Consider the following 24,632-nt stretch of genomic DNA (forward strand, 5'->3'; position numbering starts at 1 on the left):
AATTTATTGTAGGCCACTAACTATTTCTCAGATAATAATTAAATAATAATTCAATGTACATCGAAGGCCGTAATGAACCGTGAAAATTTTGCAAAATTGAAACAATGAGAGTTCAGTTCATGATCAATAATATTTGGTATTACAGTAATATGTTAAAACATTGGCTTCAAATCAACTTAGCTTTCACGAACTATAGCTTTTATAAATGATTAATCAGTTTATTATACTGTAGGATAAAACACAAATTAATAAATATTTATTTCCGACAAATATGATGATGGGACTATCTACTGGGACTGAGATACAGCATCAATTCAGTATTCTTACATCTCAGTTTACTTCCACTTCGAATTCAAAACAGTACTTCACTGAATTCATTGGAAAAAATATACCTGCTTGATATAACAAGATCTACACACCAGTGAAAAAATAAATAGAGGAGTAGGACTGAAAAAGAATTGAATTAAATTGAATAATTAACTCCATCAAGGGCGAAGTTAGGACTCTAGGTCACTCTGTCACTCACAACCCTCAGAGATAGAGTTATAGGAATAGAGGAATAGAGTTAGAGATGAGGGTTGAGATAGAGCTAGAGGTAGAGATGAAGATAGAGATAGCGATAAATTCAGAGGCGAGCCGCTTCCAATCAATGAGTCATTATGAGTAGTTTCAATTTTAAAAGTATTAGCACCATCAATTAATTGGTTTTCAATAAAATTTTCATCTCACGGAATGAAAATGGAAACCATTATATTAGAGCCGCTTATGATCTGCTACAACCTGCAATATACGTTGGAGTGTTCACAGTGATTAATGAACGAAGCTTTGTCAAGTGGCCCGGTTCTACATGTCCGTTCTTACAAGGCACAGCCTTTTAATTGCATGGACATTTATTTGCACTTACATTTCAAACACTACGCATATCTCTTTCACATGGATATAATCCTCTTCTGACTGCTACCGTGTATTTCGTTATCAATTTCACGCTATCATTTACATTCGCTTATACTTTCCTCGTTAATCGTATCATAATTTTTTCATCTGTGCTACCTTCTATTAAATATCTCCTTATTTCTTATCTTTATCTCCTTTCATCCTTCTTCTTTTTTCGTACAACTTCTTTTTCCTTGTCATTTTTCCCTCTCATTTTGTTTTTGCCTACTTTATTTCTTTTTTCCTGTGGAACCTGAATTCTTCTCCACCTTCTCACTCACTCATCTTCTCATTCTGTTCGTTGTATTTTCGACATCCACCTACTCTCCTGTTGATTCTCTCCTCATTTTCTCATCCTATCTTTTCCCTTCTCGCTTAATCTCTTATTTGTTCTTTATTACCAATACTCGCACACAGTACCTCTTCTTGATTTTTCTCTCTTTATCCTACTCTCTTCCTATATTCACGTCTTAACTTCTTCACATATAATTCCACAACATCATCCTCTAGTCTCATTTCATAGCTTCTATTCCCGCAATTTCCGTATATTGTCAGTTCTTTTTTACCACGTTTTCCTCTCTCATGTAATTTGGATTTTCTATTCATTTTTCTTCCAACCCTACTTCTCTTTTCTCAGATTTTTCCTCCGCAACCATTCAATTCTACATCTCCCATCACCCTTCCTCATTGTATATCATCCTCTTCTCCTCGTATTACATTTTCTTATCGCAATATTCTCCCCCTATCATCATTCTTTCTCCTCATTTCTTGTTCTCTTCCTCCTTCTCTTACAGACTACTGTCACCTCGTTATCTCCGTTCATATTGTCTCTCCTCTACTTGTACCTCATCCGTCACTCTCTTATCCAACCTGTTTCCCTTTTTCCCTCCTTCGTCACCTATACTTCTCCGCTTTCTCTTCATTTCTCCTCATTCTCAATCTCCTTCCTCCGTCTTTTCTCCGATTCGCTTCTTCTCCCATCCTCGTTTCCCGACCGCTTGACAGTGAACCAGAATAAGTACCATAATCACATGAATATAAATCAAATTCCACCTGAACAAAGGATCACGTCTCGCTTCCTACCCATACTAATCGGATCATGAGCTTAACGACAATAATTCCTGTAATTTTAATTATTTTCTATTCAGATATATGGGGAAAAGCTCATGTGATATTTTCAATTTTATAAGTCGAGTGAGCAAGGGTATGAGTATGTGCATGGAAATTTATGATTAAGTTTTATATGCGTTTTGTTTGAACTGTGGGTAGAAGTAGAGGAGCTTTTTGTTTGAATGTATTGAGATGTGAATGAATTGGAATGGAAAATTCCACTGAACTTGCAGTTTCCTAGAAATGCTACAACATTACCAATACTCCAACACCAGTTATCATTATTCAATATCGTATTACAATCTCTGGAACAGAATACTATAGTCAGATCCACGTTATAGGGACAGTTAAAATGCTTTAATTTCGTAGTTGACAATTTCCTTTTCCCTCCGCCTCCTGTAGTAGATAGCTGTGATTGAAGTTATCCCGGTAAATCAGATATGACATTAATGGCTGATTCTTCTATTGACCAATTATATCTCATATATTATATTCGTCGAGAATACTTATTCTTTCGTGTTTCAATAATACATTCTCATGATTGAGATGATTTTGGTAATTTATAATATAACTTCACACCTATTTGGCAAATGCTTGGAATTAACCCTACAGAGACACACTTACTTTATGCTAACACAGTAGACACACTGGGGTGTTGAACACCAATTTAATTTTGCTTTTTTCTTTGAAAAATATGAAAAAAACAAGTACTTAGACCATACTTCATCATTTCTTATTTATTTTTGTTCCAAGTGCATACAGAAATCAAAAGTTAAGCACTGCTTATAAATATTTATACTAATTTTACAAGTACGTATGCTCCGCATAAGTGTTGGAGCTCCTAATCCGGTTTGAACGGATGGCTTGATCATTGTAATGACAACTTCATCAAAAACTCATGTCTCTTCATTTTATTGTTTTGAATCTCAAGTTGTAGAGAATCATAGCATTTATTCCAATCTGATCCATCATCCCATACCACATTCGTAGTGACAATACAAGTAAATCTTTGTAATAAAAGTCCTACGTAAAAGACACTCTTGGGTGTTAGACACCCCAAACGAAGAACAAGATGAGCTGGTGACCTTGTAGAATGCTATTACTGACTGGAAGTGGTGGAGAGTAGTTGACAATACTACAAACCCAATTTAGACTTGGCATAAATTTCCATCCGTTTGATATTGTCAACTGCAGAATAGAAAAAAAATCCCTGGGGTGTGAAACACCCCAGTGTGTCTCTTTAGGGTTAAAAAATATAGTGATATCTGCTTAGTCCTGTGACAGATAAGGATAGCCAACAAAAAATGTTGATCAGGTCTCAGGTGCTGGACTTCATTACATGAGTCTTCAATATATAGTACTACGATCTCTCTCCAATGTTGAGCAGTCACTCAACTACTGGGTATATTTGGAATGTTGTCTCCAGTAAAGAACCATGTTATGGAAGATGAACGAAGTAGCGGAGGAAAAATTGGATGAGTACATTCAAGGACTCATTCATTTACATTGAAGGACTCAAGTACTTTCCTATCTCAGAAAGAAAGCTGCGAGATGGAGTGACCACTTCTTCCACTTCAAAATCTGATTATATTTTAATTATAAAAAGGCATGCACATTTTGTAACACTAATATTTCTTTCGGCGCAAGAAAATTCGCACCGAATCCCCAGTGGCTTCGTTTAGTCAAGCAAATATAATTTAGGACCGAATTCACCAAAACGAAAACTTGTTTTCAGCGCCATTTGATTCTAAATGAACAAAACATTATATTACAAAACCAATTCAAGATCATCTGACTTAGTACCAACTGCCGCTCAACCCTAGTTTTCGTCTCTGGTGTATCTGGGCCTCATTTTATCAAATTGTACTTCAATTACTCATGGCACTTCAGATATAGTCAGCACACTTGGGATTTCTCAAAGTCATCCCTCGGAGAGAGAAATATTGCTATTCGATCTCATGCGTAATAGACATTGAATATTCTCTAGCATATTTAGAATTGTGAAGTCTTGGAGTGGGATACATCTTCTTATGGCATCGAAGCTGCTTTCCAATCACTCACAGTGAACTCCCATTTCGTTTATTATGGATCTTAAATTGCTCTCCAATCACACACATTAAACTTCCAATATTGTTATCCAGGCCCCGGGCTTAGGTGACTGGCGCCCTGGGCAAATGGTCTACTAGCGTCCCCTCTATTACTATAATTCAAGTAAGATCAAGTAAACAACCTATGTTACTTATATTTTATGAAGTGAATCATAAGTAAACACGACTTTCATACACAAAACTGTAGTCATTAATTTTGTGTAAACTGTAAACTCTTGTGACGGATATTTTTAGTGGGTAATTTGTTTCTCTAATTTATCTTTATTGATTATTTCTTTAATTTTACGCCCCCAAAAATTTGGTGCCCATTCTGCCCGAGGCCTGTTGTTATCACATTTTGAATCGGGTAGAGTTATCACAGCATCATTGTTAATAGAGACAACACACAGCTGACATCATTATGCAGTTGCCTCTTGTGTTGTGCAGAGGAAAAGAGTTGTTGTGCGCCTAAAAACAGTCGAACGTTTCGCATGAGTGGTCTCTTTTTCAGTGACAATTTTTTCCCGGCCGGCGCTCACAACAACACAACGATTTTCCGCAACTAATGGCGGGACCTAAACCGATATAATTCTGATCACCCAGCCGGAAGACTGCAGCAACAACTACCACTACAACTGACGCCGCACTTTCACGCACGCACTCACACGCTGGTGCGACGTGCTTTTCAAGTGAATTGGCTGATTGATAAAAAGCTGGATGAAAAAAGAGACTTATCTGAGCTGCAGTACGAGAGCGTGCTCATAACTTTTTCAGCGTCCGCAAAAATGTCACTGCGACAATTTATTTCCACAGTTGAGAGTTGCAAAAACACAGTTTGCATGCTATTTCATGGCGAATTGGTGAAATATCACTCGCGCCCTTCTCACTCTATCGACCCAGATTTGTTGTCATCCATGATACCTCATCAAGGAGAAGTCTATTGTCCTATATGCTTGAATGTGTTTCAAATTCTGATACCATGAATGAGAAAGATGGATTTTGTCAATCCCTCGAATGAATAATTATTCGAATATTGATTAACGTACAATGAATAATTGACCGAGTGAAGTGATGTCTTAGATTCAAGTCGACGGTTTGGCATTTCTCTTGATGTTTAAATGTTTTTATGTTGCGCATTTACGGCGAAAGCGGTAATAGATTTTCATGAGATTTGATAGGTATGTTCCTTTTTAAATTGCGCGTCGACGTATATACAAGGTTTTTGGAAATTATGCATTTCAAGGATAATATAAAAGGAAAAAGGAGCCTCCTTCATACGCCAATATTACCGTAAAAATCTGACTATAGAATTATTAATCATAAATCAGCTGTCTAGTGGACCATAATACTACCCGTTCAAAAATATCGAACATCTTGAAGATGAATCTTTCCATTAACGTTAGTAGACAGTTGACTATAATACTACCCGTTCAAAAACATCGAATATCTTGAAAATTGTATCCTTCCATCAACGTTGTAGACAGTTGCAGCCACCCGATAACAGCGCTCACACTCACATTCCGAGACGACACGTCACGGTACGATATAGGACGGAAAGCTCTATGTTTATTTACGATTTTTTCTAGACATTTTCAATTGATAAATTATTTATTAATTTTTGAGAAAACATAGCAACAGGTCAATGTAAATCAATGAGCGCGAGGTCTACTGTTCACAGAACTACTAGTATCATAATGATGTACTAAATATTCTGAATTTCACAGATGAGCATCAGTATAATATGTTAGTCAATCGTCTTCAGGATAACAGAACAGTCAGGTTGATGTTTAGCTTTCAGTTTGATCGTGCTCGCGATCGACCTTCATGTAATCAGAGATCATAGATATTCGTAGATTATAGTATTCGTTTCTCTATAATGTGATGTGACATGCACATTGTAGAGCATCAAAGAAAAGTTCAGTATTGATTGCTTTCTAGCCGAATGACATTATTCAAAAGTATTAATCATAATGATGGATGACATCGATCAAAACCGAAAGCTACATCGCGACCTGCCTGATCTGTACACACCTTCAGTTGTCGAGTCAACATTGACTCCTTCTGATAGTTGATAATTTCCTGATCAAGATTTGCCTGAAATTTCTGTGAGAATTCACAAACCTTAATCAACCACTTGAGTTTGATGTAGATTCTAGTCCTGTTAATGAACTATTGAGTTATTTATCTTCTGTAACTCATTTTTTTCCTGTAACTGGGCACCAGCCGAAAAGCCTTTGAGTTTTGCAGGACCCTCAACTGTTTGAGTTGTGAATAGAAAAAAATTCTAAATTTTTATTGTGATAAATGTGTTCCGTTTCAAGTTGAGGGGATCCAATACACTTTCGAATTTCATGTGAAGAGCTGGTGAAAATTAACAATAGAACCACAGACTTTTATCAAAGGTCGGAAAATAATCACTGCAGATTGACTCATAATGATGTGGAAATTCAAGACACTCTTACATCTTTGGAACTCTGTATTTGAAGAAAAAAATTGGAATAAACAAACACTAGAACTATCTTAAATAATGTTATTGGAAGTCGGAGAACGATTAATTCATTCTTGTTTATATTCTGTAGCTCTTCATCCCTCCAGCTCTTCAGAACGATATCGTTCAATTATTGATTGTCGGAGACCGATTTTTGTATATCGCTTATAGTCTTTAGCTCATCAAAAACTACAGCTATGCCAGAATACATGAAAACATGAACCAGGTACCTAACACATTAGAACTGACTCAAAATGGTGGATACTTGAAATGCATGTTCCCGTACACATATTCTGAAATATATGGCTCGAAACCCAATCGAGCCTTCCAACTAAAATAAACAATAAAACTCCTAGCAGTCTCAGAGTGAAGTCTCCAGACGTCCCTTAATTACGATCTTGCTGGAAATTTTTTCCACCCTTTAAACTCATAGAATGCAGCGACTTCTTCGCCAACATACCTTTGCCTAGCCTACACTAAATGCACCGTTTGCTCTGACCATACATCTCTTTGCTCTTCTTCTTCTCCTTTTTCTTCTTCTTCTTTTTTTTATTCTTCTTTTCTTCTTCTTTTCTTCTTCTTCTTCTTCTTCTTCTTCTTCTCCTTCTTCTTCTCCTCCTCCTACCCTTCCCTTTCTCTTCTCTTCATCTTCTTCCTCCTCCTCCTTCTAATCCTCCACCCCCTCTACCTACTCCTCCTCCACCTCCTCCTCCTCCTTCTCCTTCTCCTCTTCATCCTTCCCCTTATCTTCTGTTTCTTTTACCCATCTTCTTGTCTTCTCCTTCTCGATCTCCTCAAAAGAGTGCACTACTGCATTGATTTATGAATTTCGCCTCAACGTGTACATATTTCACTTTACGCCCCGGCCTAACAGCACAGCAAAGCATCCACAGCCTTGTGCCATCACCTATATAATATGTAAGAAGGCCTGGTCATGGGGTTAAGGCTGACTGGACTTATAATGCCCCATAAATTGATTTCATCGTAAGCGTAAATCACATTCATGAATGCATTCTGCCGCTCTACTGATTCTTCTCATCTTCTTTCTCCTTTATCCTTTTCATAACCTCTCAGTTTTCATCCCTTCATTACGCCGTGTTCATCTTCATTCCTCCATCATCCCAATTATTACTTTTTCTTTCACTCTCTCTCTCTTACCTTCAACAGTCACTGAAACTTCTTCTACCTACAACACTCTCTTAAACTCTTCCACTTCTGTTTATTCTCACCTCTTCTTTGGTCACTCCATCACATCACATCTTCTTCACTTCCCTCTCACTTGTGTTCTACATTGCATCTTTCTTTTACTCTCATCTCCAACCCCACTGGATCTCTTTTATCCCTCATCTTCCTCGCTGCCGTCTCTTTTCTCTCTCACCTATACAACTTTACTGGAACTCTTTTATTTCTATTTGTTTTAGTGAACCTTTGAACAGCCGAGGTCCATTTTGGCGTAGTGTCTCAATCACTGGTTGAATTGTTACGCTCCATTGAGTATCTTCATTATTATGATGTTCATAAAGGTGTCATTGAGTTGATTGCCTTGTCTAGTACTGAAGGGGGTAAAAGGTGGAATTGTAGTTAGCTGCTGAATGGTTTTGTTATTGAAACCTTTGATGGTCTGAAGATGGAAGCTCATTAAATATATAGGAGTTGGCTATGAATTGATATTGGATGTTTATGAAGAACGTAGATCAATCTCAAGGATAGTATATAGCATATTCTCTATACTCTATGAGATAGTCAAGGATACTATATATACTATTCTTGGATTAATCCATTATCACTCTTATAAAGTGACCTGTGAAATTATCTCAAAATCCATCACCTTTCACAGAACTCCTCAGTTTTCCTTCATTCGTGATATCAATTTTCAAAATCAACATTTTGTAGAGATTGGTATTAAAGAACCTTTGGAGAATGGGATTATCTTTTGTTATTAATTGTAAGTTTGTGGACCATGTTTGAGGGAATCTCACATCCATTTCAAGGACTTGATTCTCTCTTTTCTTCAGGTTTTTTCCATCATGATATGACAATTCTAGGTGTTACTGAACTCACGTTTTTTCTTCTTTCTATTTCTGCTAGTATTTAATAATTCTAGGATGGACTCCCACAAGCGAGCAATTTATACTTTGGTGGTTGTAATTTTCACTTTCATTCAATAGTTTATATTGGTTTTCATGGTATTATATCATATATTTGATGTGAGAAGTGAATAGGAGCCATTTGTCTCAAAAAATCAAATTCTAGATATCATTTCTCCTCAATAAAGGAGACAACTTAAAAAAACAATTATGAAGAACAATTTAAAAAAAATCAGATTGATATCTTGAAAAATGACTAAGTTATGCCTATTCAAACATAACAACAGGGCAAAGTTATAACTCCATAACTACAACTGGTCCCTTTTTTACAATTACATGTGTTCATATAATCGACTGTTCATATAATCGACGAAAAAGTCGACTTTTCAATCGATTCTGATCAACAAAGGAAATGCGTTAGTGCATGATAATCGATTGAAAACTCAAAGTCGATATTTTTGACCCTAATTTCTATTATTGTCTGTCCTGAACATTTTACTCTTCCGACAACTGGTCCCTTTTCGCTTTCCACATATTGTGTCGAAATGAAAATAAAATTGAATTGGATCAGATTTGATTCAGTAGCTCAATAACTGTAACTGAGAATTCAAAGAAAAGATAATATACTTTTTTAAAAAAAATAACAAGTAAGTGGTATTTTGCAACTTCTGTCTCAGTTTGAGTGATATCATCAGTATCTACTGGAAATTATTTACAAGGAAAGTTTGAAACAACATATTACTGAGAATACAAATAACAGTGATATGGAGAGATAGAAATATTATATCATATTTCTTCGAAAATAATCAATACATGGAATCGCCTAGCAATGAATCAAATAATGAATGTATTACTGTTTAAATTGCTAATAATGGGTAAATGTTTTTTGAACTTCCCGAAATTGAATGTAACAACTAATGAGTTATCATCTATCAAATTGATTCATAAAAACGTAGAGAGTGTTCCAAATTATTCTATCAGACTCCCATCAGATAGCTAGCCATCACAAGCTCTAATTATTTCATTTTTGGACAATTAATTACGACATAGCAGTCAGGTATTTATATAAATAAAAGCTATTAGCTTCAACTTCCATTAGTGTAGCGCTTTCGGACACTAGGCCCTTCATCACACTGGCTGTCCTGTTGGACATGTTATCCTGTTATCCATCAACAGGACAGCCAGTGTTGATGAAGAGCCTAGTGTCCGAAAGCGCTACACTGATGTAAGTAGAAGCTAATAGCTTCCATTCATATAAATACCTGACTTCTATGTCGTAATTAATTGTTCAAAAGTGATTATTTAAAAAGCAGCTCGTAATGGAATAAAACATTGAAGAGTCTAATTATCTCTTGAGAGTCATTAACAGATCATCTGATGAAATCCGATCATCCAAAATCTAAACGTAGAACTCTCATTTGGTATTTCCTTATCCATTACAAAACACTGTTTATCAATCAGGAATGATGTAAGATAATTGAATCGTTAAGTTCGATTCCTGAAAAAAGTATTTCTTCTACGATCATTGGAGGAAACTTAGTGATAAGTTCACAGCTAATGAGTTCGACAGCTCAACGCCAATTAAGAGAAGCCGAGAATCAGATCGTTATCTTAGATATTATTCATCGGATTCAATGTATTCAGAGAAAATATTTAGACTTCATTTGAGATTGTAGGGTCTTCCCAAAAACTATACTGAATCTGTATCATCATTATTCATCAATATACTTTTTCCTGGATAAGCTACTTTAGATGTGACATTATTCATCATAAAAACCTATTGAACAAATTTATCCAAAATAACTTTTGAAATAAATAGATGTAGAATTGAAGATTATCCTTTGAAACTTTACTTTTAAGTCTTTTCTAGCTCAAATATTTATCTTGGTACATGAGCCACAAATGGCGACCATGTGCTCTCCTAAAATTTAAAAATTGTAGATATATGTTATTTGTTGCAACACGTGCTCTGAACATATTGTATTTAAGAATATGAACACTCGAAGAGCTAGAATAATAAAAAGAACCGTTTCTCAAAACTATTGAGAATGCATTTGAATAGCTTACCTAGCCAGATGACTGGGGTTATTATTCTTTTCAAAGTAGTTTGAGACAAAATCATTCTGTCATAGAGAATTGCTAACAATATATGATAACAGTAACGTCAGTCACTGACACGTCTACAATAGAAACCACATGGCCCACTGTGCTTTGTGTCAACCCTTATATATACCTATAGCATAAGTTGATGGCAGGTAAATGAAGATTGTGAATAGCAATATAGATATATAGTTAGGAGAGAAGTAAATATAGATATGTGAGTTAGTTCACAATGTAACCACGTGGTTAGCATATGCTACAATTTTACCACGTGGCTAGCATATGAATATTATTGAAGCAATTATTTGATGATCAATTATTTGAATGGTGATCACATAAAACGATAAACATGATATATGAGTAAATGTATTTATAAATTAGGTCATGAAGTAGATTAGGCTATATGTATAAAGTATTCAACAAATATAATGTTATATAATAAATTATAATTTAATAATTATTATAAGCTAATTAAGTTAGATGGATCCGGATTCATAGGCTAAGGACAATTTGTAAATAGAATAAATTGGGTATATTTGATTGAAACAGGTTGACAATGAGTATAAGAACCTGCTTAATTAATTAAGTAGTAATTGATTGGTATCTTATTAATTTGATTTATTCAACTCGATTGTAATGATTACTGTATGACATTGTATTTTGTTCATTTCAAGTATTTATTATTGAAGTATTTGCTATATTAGATTTATAAGATTGATCACTGTATTAATCAAATCAATGCATTCAATTGTCAGTATCCAAACTTTAGAGTTTAAATATTGATAAAATATATGATATCATTTGTTTTAATATTGAAGGGGAGCCATATTTTAAAATGATATAACATAATAAACATTATAGTGAATTCAAATTGATATTTGAATCCATTCTGTAAGCAGAATATTAGCTGATGAGTTTGAGGGTAGGCGGAGCTAGAGGGCGAAGGGTGATGAGGGGTGGAAAATCGTGGTGCTAGTATATATGCAGGCAGACCATGCCTTGCAAGTTAGTGGCATTTGAGTTGCAGTTAGTGGCAGTTAGTTGCTGTTTGTTGCTGTGAGTCTCTTGGATTTTGGACAGTGTTCAGTGTAGGAGTGAGTTTTTGGTCTCAGACTTCAATTATCCTATAGGGAATTGACTGAGCCAGGTAAAGATTGTATTTAGAATTTTCAATTTTTCTCATTTAAAATCCACACCACCCCACCCTAAAAAGCCCAAATAAGTATATAAAATTTCATAGCATTATAGTAAAGAGCAAACTTAATTATTACTTCTTTTTAATTTATATCTAAAGACACAATTTTAATTAACTTCTTGAAGCTTACAGTTGAAATTCACTTCTAAGCACAAATAATAGTTTTTTAAAGCAAGGCTCCCCTAATCATATTCATTCATTAAAATTTATCAATTCTCTTATTTTTGACTATAATCATATTTTTAACTAGAGTTGTTCAATACTTTGTTTTTATATCTTATTGTTCAAGTAACCTGATAAAAGTAATAAGAACTGTTTGTTAAATTTTGTTGTTTAAAATTAAACTTGAACTGTTGTACTTTCAAAAACTTAATCATCTTGTATTTATATCCAATCATTACTATATTTTTGATCAATTTTTTATAAATTCATATAAATTTAAAGTTCAATAATAAATTCATAATTAACCTTTGTTTTGCCTTTCACTTCGTACATTCCCTTACACACGACCCTGATCTATCTCTTTTTATCTTTTCTTCAATACTATTATTAGTTCAGTGAGTGGAATTCTATCAATTCATAGTAATTGATTGGCGCCGGGCAAAATACCGTATAGAGTGTGGGAGTTCGAGACCCACTCTAAACAAAGACCGACAGTGGAAAGAGTTCATACAGTAGCTCTGGATAATTTGATCTCTAATCATATCCAATAAATTATCGATTATTACAAGACAAAATATGGTAGGACCTAATGGTAGATTGAGTATGATGATTGAGGACTATGGTCACGAAGCTCTAATTTTATAATTTCCACTCCTATTAGAGACGCCAATAAATATTATCGTAGAGTAACGATACTTTTTTACCTTAGGGTGAAGATGAATGCAAAGTACCTTTATACCTAATATAGCAAACCTTGAGTGATATCAAATAATCTGAAGCGAGATATGAGTTTATAATTTTTAAGACCCAATTCGACTTGGAGCAAGTCACTGAGATCAACTACTGTAGTTACAAGAGCTAAACAAAAGTTCCCCATAAATAGAATAAGAGAAATATCCACAATATATTATGAAGTACAATGAAAATGAATTTGATGAAGGGGAAGGCTTATCTGATAATGAAGCATTGAGATCATGGAAGCTCTGAGCAAGGTGAATTAACCTACTTATTTTTCAGTGAGTAGTTGCAACAGCAACTATACTTTACTTTTGAATGTAATAAGTGAATTAGATAATATATTGGTAAATTTAATATTCATATAAAACCGTTACATGAGTGTGTCATTGAGAAGGTTCACTGTTCAGTCTCGAACATGAGGGTTGCAATGAGACGTGCATTGAGCAGAGAGGAAGAAGTCAAAGTTTAGTTGATTATGAGGCAGCCGAACAAGTCAGCCAACCAGGAGGTCCTCTTTCTGTCCGTTTCAACAATTTATTTGGCAGTTGTGATGAAATTATGAATGAAATTGAAAAAGCAACATGCAGTTTGTCAGATGAGCGCAAGTTAGTGTGAATCCTTATGCGCATGCGCTGAGTAAAACTTGAAACAAATTCCATTGATATGCTAATGAAGACGGCATTCTGTAGTTACACCTTGTGTGTAAAGTGCGATGTGCAGTGTATAGGCCTACACCTGAAAGGGCAAGACTGTCTTTTTTAGCGCATGGTACAGAAATATAGTACCGAGTTCTTTCGTTCTTCACTTTCTTCTTACATATTTTATTTTCATTTCTATGGCTATGTTTCTTCTCGATCGCCTTCTTTGGTTGTATTTTATTTGTTCGTTGACTTCTCTTTTAGTAGAGAGTTGGATTTGCCCAAATAAGTACTAGGCATCTGCAAATTTAAAGGATGAATATTGTTATACTTCAATATAGGACGGAATGAACGATGTAAGTTATGTAGCTGAATTTCAAGGTTGATTCCAAATCATAACTGAGTAATTCTGAAACTCACCCATAGTGTGTAGTGTGGTAGCTATTTAGGGGTCACCCGACCATCCTAGCATACTGAGTTGCTATCACATATCCAGAAACACAAAAAGATTATACCACATGCCAAGTGCAAGCCCAATCAGATACTAAAATTTTTCCCCTAAATTCCATCAAAGTTTGTTTTTCATTAATTTTGTTTCCTTCACCTTCATCTCCACTTTTGTTTTCCATTAATTGTACCATTCCCCTTTTCTCTTTTATAATTAATTTTTATTTGTCATAAATCATCCACCTCTCATATCGAGATAACTCTTATTGATGCTCTCTTTTTTCATATCAAAAGATTTTTATCTCTGTACTATTATTATTCCTCTTTATATATCAACAACTTATAATTTCACTCTCTTCAAAAATGTCTCATCAGTGTCTGATGTCAGTGCCTTTCATGCACTATTAGTGTATCTGTTAATGTTTTATTAATTCTCATCCATGTTCTATCAATGAACCATCAGTTTCAATTACTCATTACTCTTTTAATAATTTGTATTATTATTATACCATTTACAAATTAATAATTTCATATTAAAGTCCCATCAGTGTCCTGTCAATGTATTATGGAATGTCCGATCAATTTTCCATCTTTGTCTATCAATGACCCAGCAATTCCAGTTTCTTATTACTCTTCTAATAATTTCCCTTCTTTTATCTCCTATTTTGTTCTCAACCATACCAAATTGTATTTTAATCCCTATCACACTCATCTTGAACATCTCATATCTTCCTCTCCCTCTCACAACTCTTTCATCTTACTCTTCCAGCTCTTCCCTCTCCTTCACAATCCTTCACTTTGTAGCAGAAGCATGTCCACTACCAACTTTATTCAAATCCAACAACATGTTGCAATAAATAAACCTCCTGGAACGGATTTTGCAAAATTATCATCCACTACCAGCCTAGTATATACCTATATCCATACTTATATACAGTATATTAGATTATTTAATATTTTCTCTCTCTGCCTTGCTCCAGCATATGTTTAACATTATTTTGTGTTTCAGCCGAGTTACGACCTATTCAATTAGCGCGCCATTCCGTTTTAATGCTGAATTTGATTCGCATAATCAAGTTGAATCCTACACTGCTAATTTGATTCGGAAAATATTCGGTGTGCAGTCGTAGTGAACTTGTCAGGTTGGCTGGTTTATTGCGTTAATTTGTATGCTGTTGATCCAGTTCTCGCCGAGACTTGAATAAACGCTGCAGCACTCGTTGCAAATGGAAATGTAGGACGTTGGATTCCCTTAAAATATTGTTTTCACTCTGGAAACAGATATGGGGAATCATGAGAGAGAAAAATATTTCCAGATTTGAAAAATGAATATTGTTGAATCATCTATATATATAAAAGCCAAATGGCACTCACTCACTCACTCACTCGCAGAACTAAAAATCTACCGGACCAAAAACGTTCAAATTTGGTAGGTATGTTCAGTTGGCCCTTTAGAGGCGCACTAAAAAATCTTTTTGCAATATTTTAACTCTTAGGGTGGTTTTTAAGGGTTCAAAGTTCGTCTTTCAGCATGTATAAATCTTCTTATTCCAATCTCTTAATTATAATTGAAAAATGTACACACCATATATTAATAAAGAACTATAATCTAGAGAGAGTACCTCTTCAAAAAAGTTGTTAATTGGTAACTAAATTAATAATTTTGTCAGGTTGGCATTAAGTTGAGTTGACTTTGTTAGGTTGGCACCAAGTTGAAGATTGAAATGCATTTATCGCGGAAAAATTGATTGGGCACTGCTACTTCAATCAGAGCTATTCCTGGGAATATTATATCGCCTGATATGGCGAGCGAAGCGAGCCCGCTGATCTGATTTTTTACGGGGGTCCAGGGGGCGAAGCCCCCTGGCTGGACGGATATGGCGAGCGAAGCGAGCCTGACGACTCGTTCAATATAATTCATCCCAATATTGTACTAACAGGATAGGGCAATAGCAGGATAGATGTTTTTCTATTGTTTGAATCAAAATAATATAACAAAGTAGTGATTGATTGATATTTTATCTTGAATATGGAATCTGAATGTACTGTAAATTATTTGATTGCCGTTTATCGTATATGCACATTCTTCTGCAGATGCGTGGATTCTTTTCATGACCCGGAATTGTATTCAAATATAGAATTTATTACTGAAATACATTGCAGAACTTCCATTCAAGAACTTTATCTTTGTTTGCTTATTGATTGTGCAGCTGTAAAAATTCTACATCGATCATATTATCGATCATAAGGCCTTTTCAGTCTATTTGAAAATTGTAGAGCAACTGCTTGTTATCTGATTTCACAATGATTTCCATCCCTCATTATTCAGTATCTATCATCATAGAGGATTAGTATCTGATAGTATTGTATTCTCTACGCTACTACTCTTGAACTAATTTTATAGAATCGATCATAAAGCATGCCGATAGTTGAATATCTCCGATTTTTCACCCATCCTTAACTATTTATGCATTGCTCCCAGTGTTCAACGTTTCAGAGCTTTATCGCACAATAACACCAGATACGCTTTCTCGCGTGTGGGACAAGTTTCGCTACCGCGTAGATGTTTGCCGTGCAGCAGCCGGAGGCCACATACAACACTTGTAAGGTATTAAAAAAATCTCTTCCTATTGCTATAAAGATTGTAAATTTTGCATTTTCACTTTAATAAATACCATATTTTGAAAATGGGTCCATCATTTAGAATAACTCTATAATCCTCTCCTTTCCTTTTCCCTTTTCTTTTTCCTTTTCTTTTATAGAAAATATAACAAACAAAAATGAAAAATACACAATACAGTAATAGGCTACCATTAACCTGTCCTCATTATTCACTATATTTCGACAATATTTATCCAAAAATTGAATTCTACATCCTCTATACATGGGGCAGCGCAATGAGAAATGTTCTAGAGTTTCTAATTCCCCGTAATTAAAAATACGGCAGTTTCTAGTATAGTTAATCCAAACTCTTCTATTCTTAAACAGGTATACTCTGTGCCTGTACCTTTTTAAAGATGATAAAGAAGACAATTTTGAATAAAATTTAGAATTTAGAAATAGGCCGACACATCTAGAAAATACCTGAGTCTATACCTAATTCATGCAGGTGAACGGGCTAGAGTCAAGAAAACTTCAATTAATCTTGCCATGCCTGATTTAATAGGTTTATACTATAGAAAATCACTACAATTTGAAATAATTGAAAAATACAAACAGTTTCAATAAACATTGGCAACTAAAATCGAACAACAGAAACAACAATTTCATGTTACTTTGTTGACATTCTTCATCTGATTCGGGGGGGCATTACTATCCCCGTTTAGATAGCAATACGTCACAAAACCAAACAATATCAGTCATCAAATAACAAATAATTAACTTCAACATAAAATTACTCCAGAAAGAAAAGCCCGTTGAACCCAAGTTTCGTCGATAGTAACCCATATAACCCATTTCATAATAATTTTGAATCCCCACTTTTGATTGACATTCTCGAATGAACCTTTGTTTCACTACACTGCACTTTCGTTGGTCTGTACGTTGCTTTATCGTCGGGGTTACAGTACCTTGTTTTTGGCGGTGAGCTTTTACCGGTTGAATTTGGCTTGACGGCGACGTCCTCTTACGTCCCTAGACCTGTCGTCTGAACGGGTGTCTTGAAGCGGTGTTACATAAAGTTGCGGAACCAAAGGGGTGGTAGTACAAGAAGTTGGTTTGGGAACACACATGAACCGCTGTAAATAAATGTATTACAGCATTAATTTCTAACTCTTCCTACAATTCATCAAAAGCTAAAACAGGAGTTATCTATTGATTACAATTAATTAAATTCTCTCATTCTTTGAATCCTCATTTTATATAGATTTTTATCTTTAAACTACTGATTCTTTTTATCAGAATTAATGGATCTTTCTTCACAAATAATTCAAATTGAAATGATGCTAACTTATATGATATTTTTCGTTTGGTTTGCGAAATCAAATATAATTTTTCATATAGTAGCTCGACTAGTATTGTTGGAAACTTGTGCGCTAGCCAACATTTATTTTATTTATTATTTATGAACTTTAGGACGCAATCCAAGTGTAAATAACGGGCATTCGCCCAAAACTGCTCAGAACCTTAATTAAAAATGAACATTCCAGAGTTTATGATTTGATTTACCTATAATTAAATAAAATTAGTAGACACATAGAAAATAATTTAAATTGTATTAAAATTTGAACATTCATTAACATTAATTTCCTGGAAAAGAAAAACTTTCTTCTTTTTCTATTAAGATTTCTATCAAAAAAATTTACTAAATTATTCGAAAGCCTTAATGACATAAGAAAACAGAGTCTGAAAAATATAAATTAAAAAATGTCATAAACTCAATATGAACAATTCTTAAAAGTTTCATTCCAATTTAAAGGCTATCTTCCTGACTTTCAGCAATACTCTACGATAATATATCTCCAGAAACAATAACTCAAATGTAACGTAACTGAAAACTTTCTATACTTCTGTAGAAAAAATTTATAAGTATCTTCCATCACTAATAAATCAAAAGGATTATTCTCAATCAATATTATTACTTGAAAAATAACAGGCTTTGTTGATAAAATCTTTTGATTGAAGTTTCAATTAATTAATTTCCCTAAATTATATTTTAACCTTATTTTACGTACCTTAGCGTTATTTGAAGAAACAATTATTCGTACATGAAGAAGAAACACAATTAAACCTTTCAGGACATGGCACTACTAGTAATTTAAACATTAATAAGAAATAAAACTAGCTCCTACATTAACTATGAAATAAACTTGTAAACCTGCCCAAAAAGGGCGAAACATAATGACTACATCTTTACTCTCGTAGTGCTCCTAGCAAAGTGTCCTCCGGAACGTAATCTGGTCTGTCGGCTGGGGAATCGCCCCACTACTGTATTTAGAAACAGGTCTCCTATTGGGCGAAATGAATCAATTTGACCAATCGTCGCGTTGCTTCTAGAGCCTTTGGACCAAATAGTAACTGCAAAATCGGTAGTTTGTTATAATTTCAATGCTTGCTGTTTTCCAACTTATCGCATTTTATGTCGCGACAAGAAGGCTAAGTTTTAGAGATAATTCCATAATCTACATTCCTCGACGACTCGGAGCCACAATTTTTAAATATCTATCATGGGAAACTCGAAGTCATGGCCGTTCATAATAGAGAGAGAAAATAATTTATTTCGCTAACTCACTTACAATAATGGCTCTAGTCTATTGCGTATTAAATTTACTATTATAACTTGGGAAAAGGCCTGAATTAAAGACAGTGCCCGGCACAACTCCCTTGTCTGATGCTAGAATAACTCTATTTATGTGAGCGTGAAGCAGCGGTATGCAATCATATATGATGCGAACATCAGCACGCATATGTGTATGAGGGATTCCAAGGGCAATAAGCTTCTGTGGACAGTATGCGTGTTCAAGAGGAGGGATAGAATGAGGAGGAGAATGAGTAAGAGGAGAAGGATAGAGTATGATGAGTTTGAGAGAAAAATCAGAGGAGCAAGAAGGAGGGGTTGGTACTGTCGGTAGTCGAAGAAGCGATGAGGGAGATGGGAGAGATGATGGAGGAGGTGGTAAAGAAGAAGAAAAGGGATGAAATGGAGGAGGATTGGGAGAACGAGAAGGAAGGAAGGAAAAATTAGAAGAAGGATGGGAAGAAGAAAATTGAGAAGGAGAGGAAGGATTAGAAGGAGAGGAAGGAGTAGAAGGAGTAGAAGAAAAAAAAGGAGAAGGATTAGGAGAAGGAGCAGAAGAAGACGAATGAGAGGGTGGATATGGATAGGGAGGAGGAGAAGAAGAAGGAGAAGTAGAATGAAGAGAAGGAGGATAAGGAGGAGGATGATGGAGAGGAAAAGGAAAATGGTCAGGAGAAGTAGTAAGGGGGTTGGGAGAGATTTAGAAAGGGAAAATATGCTGATGTGGAGGAGAATGAGGTTGAGGAGGAGGAGGAGGAGGAGTAGGAATAGTAGGAGGAGAAGAAAAAGTGAGGATTTGGAGGAGAGGCAAGAGAAGGAGTAGATGGTGAGGAGGAGTAGGAAGTGAAATATAGTGACAAAGAAGAGGAAGGGGGAGGCAGAAGGGTGACGAGGACAAGGAAGAGGAGGTGTAGGTTGTTAAGGAGGGAGGTGAGGAGTATGTGGATGAGGTGGAGGCCTATATAGTGATAAAGGACAGGAAGGGGTTTGCAAAATTTGGGATAAGAGGGTAGTGAGCAAATATTTGCACAAAGCAAACACAGGGAACGTTGCTGGCACTTTAATTTAGCGGAATTATAGGCCAGTGTGCTAATTAATACTAATATCATTACTGTGCGGCCGGCTAGTGTCAACAACGCAGGGCCCCTAGTGTGCGACTGCACACTTGCCACAAGGCTATTTGCCTGTTATATGCGATCGCATGGTCCGGTTTAGACTCGTTACTTGTGGCATTCGATCGTTTTGTTAATTACTGGCGACCGCTTATTTCTGTGTGCAAGTTTAGTTGGATGGAGAGCAATTGTTGATGATGGAGAATATTGGTGAATGATTTGAATGATGGATTTTCATGGAATTCATAGTTGGTAACAGGTAGTTCACAAGGATCGTTGCTTGGTATAGATTTGCTCGGTCCTTGAATACAGAGGTAGTAACTAGTAGCAGAGAAACTATAGTTGTTGATCTATGCTAGCCTATTTATGCTTATCTATGCTAGTTGGTTTGGGAGAAGGGACTCTTATTGTCTCAACTTCACTCTCAACATTACTTATGATGAGTTAAAGTGTGATAGATGAAGGAAATTATCAATCTATCTATCTATCATAGTAGCTCGTAGATACAATTACTCGGGGTTGAGGGTGGGAAGAGAAAATACAAAATATCATACTCCGTTGCTCGTTCACTGGTTTTCTATTTTATTTTCTCCTCTTCAAATAGATTGTAGCTCATTTTATTCAAATTTTTGCCAATTAAAAATGAGCTTGTATTGTGAGTTGCATGATTACTGTATGCCTATCCATTCAGTTTTGGAATACGAATACATACGAATATAATATTATGTATTGCATAATAAGTTTTGTGTGTTTTGAATTGTAAATTGAGTGTGTAATTGAAGAATTTTGAACTGACTCTTAGCCTAGCTACATTTGAACTGTTGTATAAATTAGAATAGAAACCGTTTTGGTCTTATAAGCCTGTGGTACTTTTCTGTAAGTTGTGTAATTCTGAATGATAGAATGAATATATCTACATCGAGGAGATGAACCATCTACTCGAGAAATTCGAAATAATATTGGCAAGATGTATTCCAGGAGACTAAGTGGAGTGTGCTGCTAATCAATTTTTTACCAATAACTGTTGACCAATTAACCAATTTCTCCAAGACAAGCAGATTTCTTACTTCGAATCAATTACCTGAATAAAATGATAAAAATTTATTGGATTTCGAATGGAACTAGTAGGAAATATGCTAGGATAATGAATTTCGGATGATTAAAATAAATTCATATTGTTCCTTCATAGATCACATTACATTTGAAGCAAAGCCCATATTGTTCTTTCTGCTTCTAAATGATAAAAACTTTCTGAACTGTGTAAGGATTTTCCTCAAACATCTTCGACATCCCCTCACTTTCCGCCATTATCCTCACCATTACTCGCATACAACCCGGCATCTACCTCAGCAGAAAAAGAATCTTAACCTTGAGAATCCATTCTCATGACATCACATGGTCCACATGGACGACTCCATTCAGCGTAGACCTCGAGCAATGGAAGAGCATGTTGGCACATGCTATAACACTTACCGAGACGCTTACTGATGCAACCCTCTCCGCCCGCCAGCAGACATTCAAAGAAGCACCGTCTAGGGGTGCAACATTTCGGGCCTGGGGGCTGCGAGGCACAATTTCGGCAATCGGAAGAAGCATTAGAACGCCTCATTTCAGGGGAAGTGCAGACATTGAACACCCCAGAGTGCAACCATCAAGGGGTGTGCCAGCGGGGGTACACTGAGATTCACTTAAAACTGTCAGCATTAATCGAAGGAAAAACGTTAATGTTATTCCTCACGAATACACTGACAGTTAAAACACTGTCAGAATTTCTGACTCCTCACAGCTATTCTATACTATTCAACTAATGCTGACAGATTAAAGTGAATCGGAATGGCAAGTGGCAGGGCCTCTTACCTCCTCACTGGTGGCGCATTATGTGTCTAATGGCTCGAAACTAACGATGCACCGCTTCTCAGGCTCAGGCTGAGCTGTGCCACCTTCTTCTCTCGTAGAACTTTTCGTAGGCCTCCCAGTGAAAAACAAAGGGTCAATAGATATAAGTGGAGTAGGTTTGTTTTGAGTGTTGTGATGACAGTATGAATATTGAGAAAGCATAATTTACATACTAGAGTAAAGAGCACTTGCTTATAAATAGTGTATGCTCTCCCCATCCACACAATTCATTCAGTAGTGTAGTAGAGTTTACTCTTGCCTACGCACAGGTTTTATGTAGACACGTTTCCTCAAGATTATATTATTTTCAGTTGCTAAACTTCAATGAATAGCTATAATATAGTATTATAGAATACTATATCATAAGCATCAATTGTATTTTTTTATATCTTTTATATTATTATCAAGCACTGTAACATTCATATTTCATAATCTTGGAAATATTGGAAATACAGTTACTACATTTTTGACTTGACTTTTGACTATGACTTTGAGTCATTTTCTTCATTCACACAATATATTTCAGTAAAAAGTAAATTCCCACCACCTGAATATATATCATTTAAACCGTCAATGGGCCTTACGACTGTCATACTTCAGCCGGGACTGACAGTTTAACGTGCCCATCCAATAACACGGGAGTGATCTGGTTAAAAAACTTTTGGTTATGAGAGGGATTGAACCCGAGATCTCTGTGCTGGTACGCAAGCACTCTATCCACTAGAATATATTTCAGTAATACTGTATAAGTAGTTGATAACATAATTTAGCAAGTAGTATTTTTATTTTGACAGGAACTAACTGTATAGAAGTTTATATCTTTATTTCACTGAGTTGTGTTTTTTGTCAAATAAAATATGATTTGATTTGAACATTCATGTACTTCATGTAATGTAGTTCAGTAGTAAAATAAAGTGGTAGTGTATGCTTCCACTATTCTATGCATGGTATGAGCATGGTAGATGTGCAATGTAATCGTTGAAATTCGATGTTCAAATAATTCAAATACATTGCTAATTTGTTTAGAGGATAGATTGTACTGAAGTAAGAGAAGATCTCCTTGAAACCTGTGACTAGATGAGACCTTCAACTGCCCTCAGAAAATGAGCAAAAAAGTTTTGGTCAATTTGCATAGAGACTCAAGGAATAATTGCATTTTTGGATTGAAAATTGTATATTCCACTCTGGTTATATTGGGTTATCTCTATTGGAAAGTTTAACCAATTCACGACAGAACATGAATTTTCAGACTAAGCTCGACTTGTCAATTGAACACTGTTGTGCAATGCTTGCTACCAATGGACTCTCTACAAGGTGATTCATAATTATGGTAAAATAATGCAATACGTGATAGTAGAGGTGAAAATAAGAAAAAAGTTCTTATGAACATATATCCATAAACGCTTCATTAGCGAGCTATACAGAGTGAAAGTTTTCGCCCGGAATTCAGTTCCTCTGTTGAAATACACTGATGCTGAATTGTTTGGGTTTTTGAAAAACTTATTCTGGATTCATATAGAAAAATATCTGAAAAATTGTTTAAATCTAGTTTGAAAGCTGTAATGTTTTTGAGATAAAAGTTGAAATATGCAAAAAATCTAGGTAGAAAAACACATACTTCTACGTTTGATGTCCAATAACTAAATTTGTGTAAACTAAATTTCAATAAAAGTTGAATAAAATGTATTCTTATGTAGTACATACACCACAAAAATTTGCTGTTTTATGAGGAGAGAACTACTAATAACTCATAAGTTGTAGCTGTATAATAATAAGTGGATAAATAGAAGGCTAGTGGAACATGTTTCACTTATCAGGTGATAAGAGAATGAATAGAAGGCTTCTGAAACACATTTTAGTGGAAACTAGAATATATTTTCCATTCTGGATTCAACATGCTCCTTCAAATGCTTCTTGGAAAAATTCCTTCTGCAGAGAAATTCACAGTTGCTGAAGAAGGTAATACCAGATATGAATTTAGATCCAGATCAGCAAACACCTTATTGAAAAGAAGATATAGGTGAGAAACGTGCCACACCTGGCATCAGCTATGGATGCAGGTCGGGAATATTCAAGCTGAAGAAAAAAAAAGAAACGAAAGAGAAGAAATCCCATTCAGTGTCGGTTCTTGTTCTGAATTCTCTTTTCTCAGCCGACAAGATAATCCCTGCTAAGAATGAGCTGAAACGGAAAATGAATCTGATAATACGGTAGCATAGTGATATAGGAAACAAGACGCTATTCAACAAGACACACACGTGATAAAAGCTGAGAAACATCCTGAAATACAGGGTGATACTATTCAGTTGGAATAGTATTACAAAGCAAGGGTGTAAGGTGAACTGGAATCAGAGAATTTGAAAGGAATCCGCCCTGTTTCATTTTGTTTCTCCTTTGTCGCGT

Source organism: Nilaparvata lugens, chromosome 11, assembly GCF_014356525.2.
Source record: "Nilaparvata lugens isolate BPH chromosome 11, ASM1435652v1, whole genome shotgun sequence".
Classification (NCBI taxonomy): domain Eukaryota; kingdom Metazoa; phylum Arthropoda; class Insecta; order Hemiptera; family Delphacidae; genus Nilaparvata; species Nilaparvata lugens.